The sequence below is a fragment of the Cannabis sativa genome, chromosome 2 (genome assembly GCF_029168945.1).
Source record: "Cannabis sativa cultivar Pink pepper isolate KNU-18-1 chromosome 2, ASM2916894v1, whole genome shotgun sequence".
NCBI lineage: Eukaryota > Viridiplantae > Streptophyta > Magnoliopsida > Rosales > Cannabaceae > Cannabis > Cannabis sativa.
This window is the reverse complement of record NC_083602.1, coordinates 20,602,754-20,616,746: the sequence shown is the minus strand read 5'-3', so window position 1 is coordinate 20,616,746 and position 13,993 is coordinate 20,602,754. Positions and strand designations below refer to the sequence as shown.

The following is a 13,993-nucleotide window of genomic DNA, read 5'->3' as shown; positions in this document are numbered from 1 at the left end:
TAAAGCTTGTGATCCCGTAACCTTTGCAAAACCGCTCTGAGATGCAACTCATGCTCTTCTTTCTGTCTCAGAGTACACCAAAATGTCGTCAATAAACACAATCACGAACCTATCTAGGTAATCCTTAAACACCCAGTTCATCAAATCCATGAATGCCATCGCGGCATTAGTGAGTCCAAAAGACATCACAAGAAATTCATAGTGCCCATACCGAGTACGCAACGCAGTTTTCGGGATATCTTCCTCTCGAATTCTCAGCTGATGATAGCCTGAGCAAAGATCGATCTTGAAAAAAATCGTCTTCCCCTTCAATTGATCAAACAGATCATCATCCGAGGTAAAGGATACTTGTTCTTAATGGTAAGCTTGTTCTACTCCCGATAATCAATACACATTCGCAGGGTTCCGTCTTTCTTCTTCACAAATAGAACTGGAGCACCTCAAGGTGAGTAGCTCGGTCTGATGAATCCCAGATTCAGTAAATCTTGCAATTGTATCTTCAATTCCTTCAACTCAGCTGGAGCCATTCGGTACGGTGCCTTAGATACTGGATCCACTCCTGGAGCCAGTTCAATAACAAATTCAATTTCCCGGACAGGTGGCAATCCCGACAAATCTTTTGGAAACTCATCAAGAAACTCGCATACCAATCTCGTATTTTTAGGCCCTGATGTCACAGGTTGGCTAGTGTCCACTACAGTAACTATGAACCTTAGAAAACCTCTACCCATCAGGTCTTTAGCTTTCAACAATGATATTCTCGGTATGCGTGCTGTTGGAATTTATTTTACCAGGATCTTAGATCTACTCACAAGTATGTTGTTTAACACCCTAAAGATGAACTTTCTAAAACGATAAATAAACACATATAAATTTAAGAAAATATTACATTGATGGCAGCGGAATTAATGTCTCCTTCCACTCAGATCTCTAACCCTTGTATCCTTTCTGTCGCAGAGTATTATCAAGATCTGAGGCCGAATGTCCATCTCTTTGTGTGTGATCCTTCACAGTCTTCCAATCTATGATTGAGGTACCACTTGTTGTGTGTGGGCACTACTCTATCACTAAGGTTCGAAATTTATGAAGAGGAAAAGAGAGGAAGTTGATTTCGGCTATAGAGAGAGAGGGAAGGCTCAGTTTCCTGAAGAGAGAATTTTCTGAGAGAAAGCTTATGAAAACTTATAATTTGACTGAGCCATCACTTTCTATTTATAGGAAACTACTAGGTTTAGGTTAGTAATTATTTGGCATTAAAATAATGAAAATATCAATTTGAAAAACATGCTTAAGTGGCCGGCCATGGTGTGTAATGGGCCCTACTTGGTTTTTACAGTTTTCACAAATTTTATTTCTATTTTCTCAAAAACGCCAATTTTCCAATTCAAACCATTTAAATGCCAAACTAATTATTTAATAACTAAAATAGATTATTAAATAATATTGTCATTTAATTTAATTATTAATTAGACATATAAAGTCTATTAATAAATAAATAAACCTAGAATCTCTTTTCTTTACAATTTCGCCCATGCTTAGTGAAAATTCACAAATCAGACATAGTCTAACTTTAGAATTATAATTGATTAATCACAAATCAATTATTGAGTCTTACAAGCAGTATAGTCTCAACTAGAATGGGGACCACGGATCTATATGCTGAGCTTCCAATAAGTGAGCCGAATTTACTAAGTAAATTCCTACTTATTAATTCTTCGTTGAATCCACTCTTAGAACTTAGAATTGCACTCTCAGACTTATATAGCATATTATATGTTCCACGATATAGATATGATATCTCATTTAACCATTGTTATAATCTTATTGTGATCAAAGATCCTCTATATAGATGATTTACATCGAGATGGGATAATTTTACCGTTCTCACCCCTCAACGTATTTTGCCCTTTAAAACACTTAGCTACCTGCAAATGATGTTTAGTGATCTAAGAATTAGTCACTTAAAAAAGAGCTCATCCATTTACTTCTATTTAGCTAAGCTCGAAGGGAATCATCACTTAACTTCTATACACCAGTAGAAGCTATAGATTCCATATTTATGTTCAGCACTCCCACTCAATCATACTATCATGTTCCCAAAATATATGTATCACCCTGACCCAAAAGTAGGCTTAACTAATAAATCAAAGAACATGAATAGTACTCCTGAGTTGAGCCTAAGCATATCAGGATTTAGATTCTTTTAATCTTAAGATCAACTACTGATATTGACTTGGAAAGATATGACGGTAAGTTTATAATATCTTAACTAAGTTGCAATATTTGTCCAGTCCAATGTATACTCCATACATTTGAAACTAGTATACTTTACTAATGTCCTGAAAAGAACACAACACTTACTGCAAGTGTAAGTACACATCATCGCTGATTATCACATTAGTGTAAATCCAAAACACTGATGAAACAGGGACTTAGTCTTTTGATTCATATGATCACAATCACATTCCACTGTGTTGACGATACTGTAATTATGAATAAACATATGATCTGGACTTAACTGATTTTGTGTGTAAATGTACTAAAAATATTAAACCATTAGCATGTAAAATTCATGCAAACATAAATCACTTCAAATTTCTTATATTGATAACTAATCAAATTGTAAAGGGTTTTATTTAGGGCACAAAACCCAACACGTGCCCCCTGAACTTTACCCACAAACACCGCTGGGTTAGCACTATCGGGCTCGAACACCACCATCTTCTGTTTACAGTCAATCATTCCTCCATACTTAGACAGAAAATCCATTCCCAAGATTATGTCAAAATTGGATAATTGCAACTAAATTAGATTGGCAGTCAACTCACAACCGTCAATCCAAAAAGACAAGGACAGAATCCACCTTGTGGATACTATTAGGTCTCCCGAGGGTAACAGTGTTCCAAACCCCGAAGCATAAATATCACATGGCTTATGTAAACTTTCTATCACTCTACTCGATACATATGAATGAGTAGCTCCTGAATCAAATAACACAGTATATGCACAACCATTAATAGACAACTGACCTGTCACAACTGACGAACTAGCATCAGCGTCTGCCTGAGTTATAGTAAAAAGTCACCCCGGGTTCTGAGTAACATGTTTCTTAGTCTCTTCTTTCCTAGATTGTGGACAGTCTCTGATAAAGTGGCCCACCATGCCACACTGGAAACATGCCTTGGCTCGGCACTCACCAGGATGATGCTTCTTGCATTTAGGGCACTCATGATATGACCGGAATGAAGACCTGCGACCTTGACGGCCCCAAAACTTTCTATTTCCTCCGGAAGCTCCGGAAGCCTCAGCCTTCCGCTTGTGCTCAGGGTTGCTACTATCGATCTCCTTACTGATGTTACCACTTGTAGGAGGATTTGATGCCCTGACGGCATCCTTTGCAGTCTGCTCTTTCATTACTTGCTGCTCGGCCTCCTCAGCAATTAAGGCCAAGTCTACCACTCTCTTATACAGAGTGTCATGGGATGTGGTAATTTTCAAGTCTCGACTGATTATAGCATTCTGTCCTCGAACATATTTCTATTTTACAGTTAAAATTGGTAGGCACCAGATCACTAGCAAATTTTGATAACCGGTCAAACTCCAGAGTATACTCGGCCACCGACATTTTCCCCTGAGTCAACTTCACAAAATCTTCCTGGTGTGAAGTCCTCACTGAAACGTTATAAAACTTTTCTTCAATTTTTTTTTAAACTCTTCCCATGTCATCACACTGACATCTCGAGTTTGATTTACTATATCCCACCAGACGCAGGCATGATCTTGAAACATAAAGGCCGCACAATTCACCCTCTCAGTTCCCGTCACCCCCATATTATCGAGGATATGGGTAATAGTGCTCATCCACTGATCGACCTTAATAATATCAATACCTCCCAGAAAAGTCGGAGGTTGCAGCTTCACAAACTGCTCGAACATAGAGTCCCGGTGCGGCATAATATACCCTTGGTTACCCACCACTGGCACAGGAGCTGGTGGTAACCCTTGATTAACTGGGGCAGCCTATTGCCTCAAACGCTGCAACTCTTCTTCTTGACAAAGTATGACACTACGCATTTCATGAAACATCTGCTGCCAGTCAGCAAGAGGATTAGCATTAACAGCCCCCGCATTATCCCCCTGGATTTTGCGGAGGTGGAGGCGGTGCTGGTGGATCAGTTCGGGTAACCCCGGGCTCTACTTGCTCGCCCTGTGGTCTGGATGATTGCAGAGGGTCCATTACTAGTACCCCTGTAATCAACAACCTCAGCGAGTTAAGCACCAATACCACACTTACGCACTTATTGCCTTAAACCCTAACTCATCTATTTACCTCATACATATTCACATAAACAAATAACATTTATAGCATGGCATCACATAACACATACATACTCTAGATGCCTGCATACTGTCTAAAATGGAAACCAGTAAACAGATGATCTCACATATAGTCAAGTATTTACTCTCAATACTTACTGCACCATGAGTCGAGCTTATCTCTGACGACGAATGTACATGTTCAGCTGGTCTACAAGAAGTTTAAAAACCTTGGCGCTCTGATACCAAATTCTAACGCCCTAAATAATTAGGCACGCTACCCAAAATACTTATGAAACCCTAATCCCCTAATCGGGATTACTAATCAAAATAGCGCAGAATTTAAACTTTTATATTAAACAGAATGAAAATAAACTTGTAATATATTTAAACTTTCAAAATAGTTGGGACCCCAAAAATATTTACAAACTTATTACAAGTCTTTCCTTTCTAGCCGACCTAAGCGGCAAAACAGAATACAAAAGTCCAACACTGATAGACCCATAACCCGCTTGGTCTGAAATGGCATGAACATGTACATTCTTCGCCCTGCTCCTGAAACTCATGGCTGATCGGCTAATGCCTTACCCTTTCCTGCACAGTAGAGCACCCGTGAGCCAAGCCCAGCAAGACAGTGTAAATCAAAATAATAATAATAATATGCTCATCATACTATTTAATAAATATGCCATTCACATACGTCTGTATGACACAGACCTAATTATTATACAACATGCCCATTTATGTCTACGTGGCGTAGACCTATGTGTTGCGCTCACACATCTATTTAAATCTACACGACGTAGACCCACGTCTTGCTCTCATACGTCTAAATACATTAAGGCCTTAGAAGTTGTTCATCTCGGTTATGAGTACCAAGTCCAACCTGATTATGCCTTGAGCGCATAATCCCTAAATCTCATTTCAATTAACATGGCATGGCATTTATACACATATATCACTAGGGTAATAACCCTAGGCTATTAGACCGTTCCTATTAAGGTAATAAACCAAATCCCGATTACTAAACATTCATGCATATCATTCTCAGTATAAGCGCCACTGTGCATACTCTATGTGCTAATCACTGTCTTACCTGTTGTCCAACAATAGAAGGAGATTCCGAATCGCCGGGTGCTCCTGATTAGGTGCCGGTAACCCTAAAATTCAAGCATGGCATTTACAATTAAGATAATCATATAGAGCTCAAAACGAGCTTTCCAACGATATAAAGAACTCCCAAATCGGAGTTCGGAATCCAAAGTTACGAACTTTCGAAAAACAACTCAAACTGCCCAAAAACACGAGGGAAGGCCGCGGCATGCCCAGACCATGCCGCGACACCTGGAACCAATTCCCAGGTCCACTCAGAGGAGCGGGCCGCGGCATGCTCCAGAGCATGCCGAGAACCCAGAAACCAACAAGCTCCTACTCGAATTTCAGCTCCCAAACCCAACCAAACTCATACAAATCCATAGCCACAACTTCCAAATCATAATTCAAAGTTACTAACAATCACTAGGGATTTAAAACACATACTCAAGCATTAACATCCAACTATAAATCCTTAATTCAGAATGCATAAAAAATATCACAAAATTCATGCACAACCATGGCAAAACCAAGCTCTTGAACAAGAGTTCTCTTCCAACAACTCAACCCAATTTTAGCCATGAAAATATCCCAAAAACACATGAATCCACTCTAGAGAATAACCTATAATCAAAATGCATGCTCAACAATAAAATTCTCAACCAAATCATGCAATCACACACTCAATTCATCAACATCACAATAACACCTACGAACATGCAATCACAAGAAGAACACAACTCAAGACATGCTTTTACCACCATAAAATTCAGCTAGAAACTCAATTAGAAAATCTGTAAAAACTACCTCAATTCACACCAAAGCAAGAGCAATAATCTTCCTCCAAACTCTAGCTCCAAATCAAGCCAAAACTAAGATTTTCCTTCCAAAATCCAAGTTGAATGCAAAGAGGGTTTTGAGTGAAAGAGAGAGAGAGGGGTCAGGTGAGATAGGAGAACAAAACCAGAAAATTAATCCCTTTTCATTCAAAAATCCATTTAATTCCATGTAAATCAAATATGGTCAAATGACCATTTTGCCCCTAGGGCTATATAACATGCATAAGCATTCACAAGGGCATATTTGTAATTCATACTCAATTTTATTCCCAAATAATTTTCAGATTATCACTCATCAAATAAAATGCCAAATAAATCAATCTAATTTACATTTCGGGCCCGAACCCGGTTCGGCCCGAAATTCTCGGTTGTGACTATACCGCGCTAACCTGTCAGAACACACCTGAAAAGACAACATAGGCATACTATATAATAATATAGTTCTATTAAGCACGTAATTATATTAATTTCATCAATTTACCCTTCTCGGGTCATAATTACCAAAATGCTCCTGGCTCACCAACGGGGTCTTTAACATATTAAATTTCATATAAAATCACATATATTGAACTATATAATAAAATAATTCCTCAATTATTCATAATTATCTAATTACGGTTTTGTTAATCCATTTCTTAATTCCGGGTATTACATTAGTAGTCTTGAGTCATAGCAATTGACTTGGGAGAGGTCCCTAGCCCTACGCCCAGGTTGACTATGGGAACTTCAAAATTGAAGTTCAAACATCGATAACTCATTTCCAACTCACTATCTTTCAATATTTTGCACCATGAAGACAGGGAACAACCAAATCCAGGCGTCGAGAGCTAAAATTACATGAACTTATACCCCAAAAGCCAACGTGGACGCCTAGGGTTTCACTAAACACCTAGGTGGACATCCTAACTAGGGTTTCAGTATTTAGGACGGTCTTAGTGCAGATGGGTCAAACTTTTCCTTGGGACATGAACTAGACATACCATGAACATATTTAAGGCATGATGAGTCGATATTTGTCTTATAAATATGACCAATTTATGTATTAATATTACTAAATTGATTCTTTAAATTATTGATTAGATTATAATTTGTTAGACTATTTTAAAGACTAATCAGGTATTGAGAGTCATTTGGAGGAATGATAGCACATTTTGGTAGAAAATAATGGAAGTCGGCGAGCTCGATTTCACAAGGTGAAACTTAATTACCAATTTTGACGACCTTAGAAGTAGAACTAGACTTGGAGCTCAACATGAAAGTTTTAGATCTTGTTCTTAGCTTTCCGAAACATCTTGAATCGTCCAATTCTTAGATGTATTAAGAAGTTATGATCATAATACTAATCAGGTGATATAATTTTTTCGACAGGAAGTCATGGCCACGACGAGGAAGTCGTGGGCACAGCGAGGCTGCTCGTGGTCGCGGCGAGGAAGCAAATACTAGAAAATTTCAAAATTTTTATCTTTTTTAAAAGGGAGATATCTTTTTTTTTAGTGAGATATTTTTAAGCACTATAAATAGGACCTTTTAGGCTACGAATTTCAGAACCCAAAAGCTACAAATGAGATAAAAACTTAGAGAGAGATTAAGGAAGAGATGGAGATCGCGAATTTGAAGTGTTCGTTATCATAGTTCTTTTCTTCTGCTTAAACTCTTACTATTTACTATAATTTTCATTATAATGCCTAGTTCTTAGTAGTTTTCTTTTAGTTAAGGATTATTTTAAAACCCGAGACATGAGTTCTTAATTTCATTGATGAATGTTAATGTTAATTTTGTTGGATATATTTTTACCAGGATCTAGATTTACTACCATGTATGTTGTTTAACATCCTAAATATGAATTTCTAAAATAATGGAATTTAAACACATACAAAGTTTAAGAAACCTTACATTGGTTGCAATAAAATTAAATGACTCTTTCCGCTCAGATCTCTAACCCTTGTATCCTTTCTGTAGTAGAGTATCACCAAGATCTGAGCCCGATTCTCCTTCACTTGAATTGGATTCTTCACAGTCTTACACACTATGATTGAGTACCAACTTGTTATGTGTAGGCATGTACTCTATCACTATAGGGTTCGAAAATTGAAGAGAGAAAGAGAGAGGAAGGATTTGAAATAGAGAGAGAAGAGAAGGCTCAAAATTTTCTGAAGGCAAGTGAATGCATCAACTTCTAATTTGAGTCCATCACTATCTATTATAAATAGGAATCCATCTAGGTTTAGGTTTGAATTATTTGGCATTAATAATAAATAATTGGTAAAATAGACTTCAAGTGGCCGGCCATGGATGTGGGCCCATCACTTTGCACTTTTGCTATTTTTCAACTATTTATCTTATTTTCTCAAAAATACCATATTTTCTAATTCAACCACTTAATTGTCAAAACTATTTATTTAATACTTAAAAAATAATTATCAAATAAAATTACCATTTAATATATTTATTAATTAGACTTAATAAAGTCTCTTAGTTAACAAATAAATTCTAGAATCTCTTTTTTTCAAAATTAAGCCCTAGCTTAGTGAAAATTCATAAACTAGACATAGTCTAATTTTAGAATTATAATTCATTAATTAAAATCAATTAACTGAGTCTTACAAGCAATATTGTCTCAACTAGTGTGGGGACCATGTGTTGGATTATATTTTACCACGATCTAGATATACTACCATGTATGTTATTTAACATCGTAAATATGAATTTCTAAAACAATGTAATTTAAACACATATAAAGTTTGAGAAACCTTACAGTGGTTGCAGCGGAATTAAATGACTACTTCCGCTCAGATATCTAACCCTTGTATCCTTTCTGTAGCAGAGTATCACCAAGATCTGAGCCCGATTCTCCTTCTCTTGAATTTAGATTCTTCATAGTCTTACACACTATGATTGAGGACTTACTTGATATGTGTGGGCATGGAATCAATCACTAAGGCTTGAAATTGTTTGTGAAGAGAGGGTATAGTGTTTCGAAAAATTGAAGAGAAAGAAGAAGGAATAGGTCTCATCAAACCTAGAGAGAAAACTAGGTTTTTAGCTTTGGAGGCATTAGTTGGATAATGATACCATAGCCTTCCTTTTATACTATTCCCCATTAGGGTTAGGGTTGAATTATTAGGAATAAAAAAATGATAAAATAAGGTAAAATAACACTTTATGGCCAACCACTTAATGGGCCCCAAACAAGTTTGGGCTTTGTCATTTTTCTCAACTATTTTAATCTATTTTTCATAAATACCACTTTTTGCAACTTTAACCCTATAATTGCCAAAACTATTTATTTAATAATTAAAATAACTATAAAATAAAATTGTCATTTATAATATTTATTAATTAGACTCCATAAAGTGTCTTAATTAACAAATAAACCCCAAAACACTATTTCTTCACAATCAAGCCATATCTTAGTGAAAAATTCATAAACTAGACATAATCTAATTTTAGAATTATAATTGATTAACTAAAATCAATTAACTGAGTCTTACAAGCAGTTTGTGTCAACTAGTATGGGGACCATGGGCCTATATAACCAAGCTTCCAATAAGCAGATCTAGAATTTACCAAGTAAATCCACTAACTTATTAATTCCTCATTGCATCAACCATAGAACTTGGAATTGCACTCTCAGTTACATAAAATGCTCTATATGTTCCACGATATAGATACTTTATTAATTATCCATTGTTATAATCCTAATAATCAATGATCCTCTATAGATGATCTACATTGCATAGTGACAAAATTACCGTTACACCCTTTCAATGTATTTTATCCTTAAAACACTTGACCACCTATAAATAATATTTTAGTGAACTAATATAATCACTAAAATGAGCGCTCTATCATTTATCTCTATTTAGCCTAGCTCGAAGGACATCATCGTTTCACTTCTATGTCCAGATAGAAGCTATAGATTCCATATCTATGATTAGCGCTCCCACTCAATTGTGCTACCATGTTCCCAAAATGTACGTATCACCCACACCAAAAAGTAGGCTTTACTAACAAATCAAAGAACACAAATAACACTCTTGAGATCGAACCGAACCATGTCAGGATTAAGATCATTTGATCTAGGATCAACTATGTGATATTGAATTGAATAGATATTACGGTAAACTTATCATATCTAATCCAAGTTCAATATCGGTCCCTTCCAATGTATACTCCATACATCCGATACTAGTAAACTTTGCCAATGCCCTGGAAAGGACATAACACTTATCCAAGGTGTAAGTATACCTATCGCTGATTATCATGCCAGTCTGAATCCAGTGAACTGACAAATCAGGGAATTAAACTTTTGAACATATAATCATGATTATATTCCACTGTGCTGACAACACTATAATCATAAATAAATACATATGTTCTAGACTTAATAGAATTTATACATTAAATATAATCATGAAATAAATCATGTGTACCATGCAACATAAAATGCGATTTTTTATCTTTATTAATTAGTAAATTTGATTATATTGGTTTTATTTAGGGCACAAAACCCAACAAACTCCCACTTGCACTAATATTAAAACAAGGTGTATTTCAAATAATCTCAACGCCTTGATATCCAAATAAAGTGTAGTATGTAGTATTCTCTCCGTAATAGGATCTGACAGGTTGTATTCAATACAACCTTTCCTCCACCATTACATTTCCTTAATCACAAAATCCTTGATATTGTGAAATTCCTCTCTATATGTATACTCCTCTAGGGATACTGGATTCTTTACTTTTGGCAACTACTTCTGCGTTAATCAGGAAGTAACACTAGTAGTTAATAAATGTTGGAATAATGCCAAAAAAATGTATAGAACTTTCCTTAGACTGAATAAGTATCTTTCCTGCAACTTTAACATTCGGTCTCTTTGGTAGACTTAGAGACTTTAGATAGGTTTTTACACTTCTCCAAAATCACTACTCCACCCCTAAAGTAATCACCATCTCATCAGTAGACTTTCTAGCACTAAGGAGAGTCTAGAAATCGTATTTGGTGTAGTCTAAGAGTATTAAATACACCCTTATCGACTAACATATAGTTCATCTTCTTGATCTTAAGATTCACTTAATTGTCTTCCAATGTTCCTTTTCCGGATTAATCTGATACCTACTCATTACTCTCACTCAACAGCAGGTGTCTAGTCTAATGCATACTAAAGCATATCTGAGACCTCTCACTGTCGATCCTAAGGAATTCTTTCATTGGCTTTATCTTTTCTCAAATAGTTGAAACTTTTCCTTCGATAAATAAAATCTATATCTAGAAGTCGAGAAGCTTCTATAGATTTCCATTAGAAAAATACTCCAGCATCTTACTAAAGTAAGTTGCTTGCACTAGAGTAAGTAAATTACCAGGCATACCACAAGCCATAGCTTTAGATAATCTCAAACCTATAATACCAGGAGCAGGAAGCTTTGTTAAGTCCATTGAATAGACTTATTTCAAAATTTCTTTTCTTGTCCTTGTAAATAAAAAAAAACTTTGGTAACTCCTCATGAATGGTTTTGACCATAGTTCTCTTGGCTTTACTTCTAAGTTTCTTATTCTGAAAATCCATTACTTGTTTAAACTAACAATGGATTTTCATCACAAGTGTAACGCCCTAAGACTTAGGCACGCTACCCAATATGATTAAGAAACCCTAATCCCCTAAACGGGATTGGTTTTAAAATAAGCGCGGAAATTAAACTTTAAACGAAAATGAAATGAAAATAAACTTGTAATAATTTTAACCTTACAAACAAAAGTTACATGTTTCGGGATCCCAAAAATCATTTTACAAAATATTACAAGTCTTTTCTCCTTAGCCGACCTAAGCGGCGAAATAGAGTTACAAAAGTTTCAACGTTGGTAGACCCCAACCTGCTTGGTCTAGTGTAACCCAAACATGTACATACATCGCCCAACTCCCATACTCATGGCTGATCAGAGATAGATTTACCCTTTCCTGCACAGTAGAGCACCCGTGAGCCAAGCCCAGCCAGACAGTAAGATATATCGTTAATCATATATAACTCATCACATAAATAATAATGCCATTTCATATTTGTCTGTATGACACAGACCTGCGTGTTACGCTCACACGCCTATTTATGTCTATGTGGCATAGACCTACGTGTTACGCTCACACGTCTAATTACAATAAGGCCTTAGAACAGTTCATCTCGGTTCTAGTTACCGAGTCCAACCCGATTATGCCTTGAACACATAACCCTTTACTTCAATATACATCTATATACATCATGGAATAACAATTACATATTAACAATTCACTTGGGTAATTAACCCTAAGCCAATAAACCGCTCACTTTAGAGTAATAACTCTAATCCCGGTTTCTAGTTTCTCATATAAATCACATTCCATATAAGCGCCATTGCGCATATCTCTATGTGCTAACTACTTTCTTACCTGATGTCCCAAAAATATGGAGATTTCAAATCCCCGGGTGCTCCTGACCAAGTGCCGGTAATCCTAGTCACCATTCCGGGATACACAAGTATAGGGTTAACCCCAAAATCCATTTCCACAAATTAAAAACTGGGCATTTAAATTCCAGATATTCAGATAGATCTCGGAACGAGCTTTCCAACGATATAAAGAACGTCCCAAATGGAGTCTCGAGTCAAAAGTTATGACCAAAACAAAAACCCGAAAAAAATACAATAAGCTGCCAAAAATGGCCGCGGCTACTGGGTTTAAAAACCCAGGAAACCCTGTTTCCAGCCACGAAAATGCATCCAAAAATACCAATTTTCATGCTATATCAATTCACAATCTTACCAAACTTTCACCTAACATAAACCAAGTAATTAGAGTGGAATTACACCTAATTCACTTCCAACAACACAAAAACCAGCAACTAAAAATCAGCATTCAGCAATGAATTTTAGCCCCTAAACTCATCTAATTCAGCACAAACCCAAACACAACTCAAGCTAATCATTCACCAAATAAAAAGTACCTAAACAGGCATGAACATACATAATTTTTATGCTTGAACACCAGCAAAACACATCAAAATTTCAGATTAAACAACATAAAATTCAAAGCTCCAACCTGAGCAAAATCACCAGGAACTCATAAAGAAGCTACACAAGGAAGTCACCAAAATGAATTAAAATTCAGCATGTTTTTTTTCTAACCCAAATTCAGCAACTAGAAATCCCCAAATTTACCATTTAAAGCATACACAAAACAAATCTTATAATTCACAACACAACCATGACTACAATTCCATAAACAATCTAAAACCCATAAGCATGCAATTTAAGAACATAACCCATGAGTTCATACCTATTTCATTTCAAAATCAAAGCAATAAAATTCAGAAATAAGAGCTGGAAAATACCTCAAAGTTCTCACAATCAAAGCACACCAAAATCCCCCAAGCTCCAACAAGCTCAACAACACACAAGAGAGGAAGATTTGAAGTGAAAAGATTGAAGGGAGAGGGAGAATAAGGTTCAGCCAAGAGCTGAGAAAATAACCCAGAATTTTATTTCTAAAATGTAAAATAATTCATTTTTGTTGCAATTAATCCAAAAGGCCAATTTACCAAAATGCCCCTAGGGCCAAATAACACATAAAAGCATTCCAAGGATAACATAGTCATTTCTAACATAAATATACCCAATTAAATTTCAGATTAATCACACTTTATTAAAATGCAAATAAATAATCCCAAAATTGTATTTCGGCCCCGAACCCGGTTCGGCCCGAAATACCCGGTTGTGA

At 36.1% G+C, this 13,993-nt stretch overlaps 1 long non-coding RNA gene across 2 annotated transcripts; it reads right to left on the bottom strand.

Moving 5' to 3' along the window:
• Positions 1 to 11,964: 11,964 nt before the first annotated feature.
• On the bottom strand, positions 11,965 to 13,865 carry LOC133033933 (uncharacterized). 2 transcript variants are annotated; one of them, XR_009685946.1, is made up of 3 exons: positions 13,608 to 13,865; positions 12,668 to 12,730; positions 11,965 to 12,205 (listed from the first exon to the last, which is right to left on the bottom strand). It is a non-coding gene; the product is annotated as an uncharacterized LOC133033933 (long non-coding RNA). The 2 variants fall into 2 exon arrangements; XR_009685945.1 differs by lacking the exon at positions 12,668 to 12,730.
• Between the last annotated feature and the right edge of the window lie 128 nt (positions 13,866 to 13,993).